A 385-nucleotide genomic window follows, 5' to 3' on the forward strand; every position below is an offset into this window, starting at 1 on the left:
GAGAGCTGGACAATGAATAAGGAAGAAGAATTGATGCTTTTGAGTTGTGGTGCTGGTGAAGAATGCTGAAGGTACCATGGACTGCCAAAGAGCTAACAGATTTGTCCTGGAGAAAGTGCAGCCAGGATGCTCCTTGGAAGCGAGGATGGCCAGACTTTGTCTCACCTACTTTGGTCATGTTGTCAGAGGGAACCATTCCCTGGAGAAGCATGTCATGCTTGGTAAGGTGAAGGGCCGATGAAGGAGGGGAAGGCCTTCGATGAGATGGATTGACATGGTGGCTGCAACAATGGACTCAAGTACAGCAAGGATCATGGAGCTGGCACTGGATTGGGCGGTGCTTCTTTCTGCTCTGCATGGGGTAGCTATGTCAGAAGTGACTCGA

This window comes from Orycteropus afer, unplaced genomic scaffold, assembly GCF_000298275.1.
Source record: "Orycteropus afer afer isolate SDZICR_OR568_19922 unplaced genomic scaffold, OryAfe1.0 scaffold00122, whole genome shotgun sequence".
NCBI lineage: Eukaryota > Metazoa > Chordata > Mammalia > Tubulidentata > Orycteropodidae > Orycteropus > Orycteropus afer.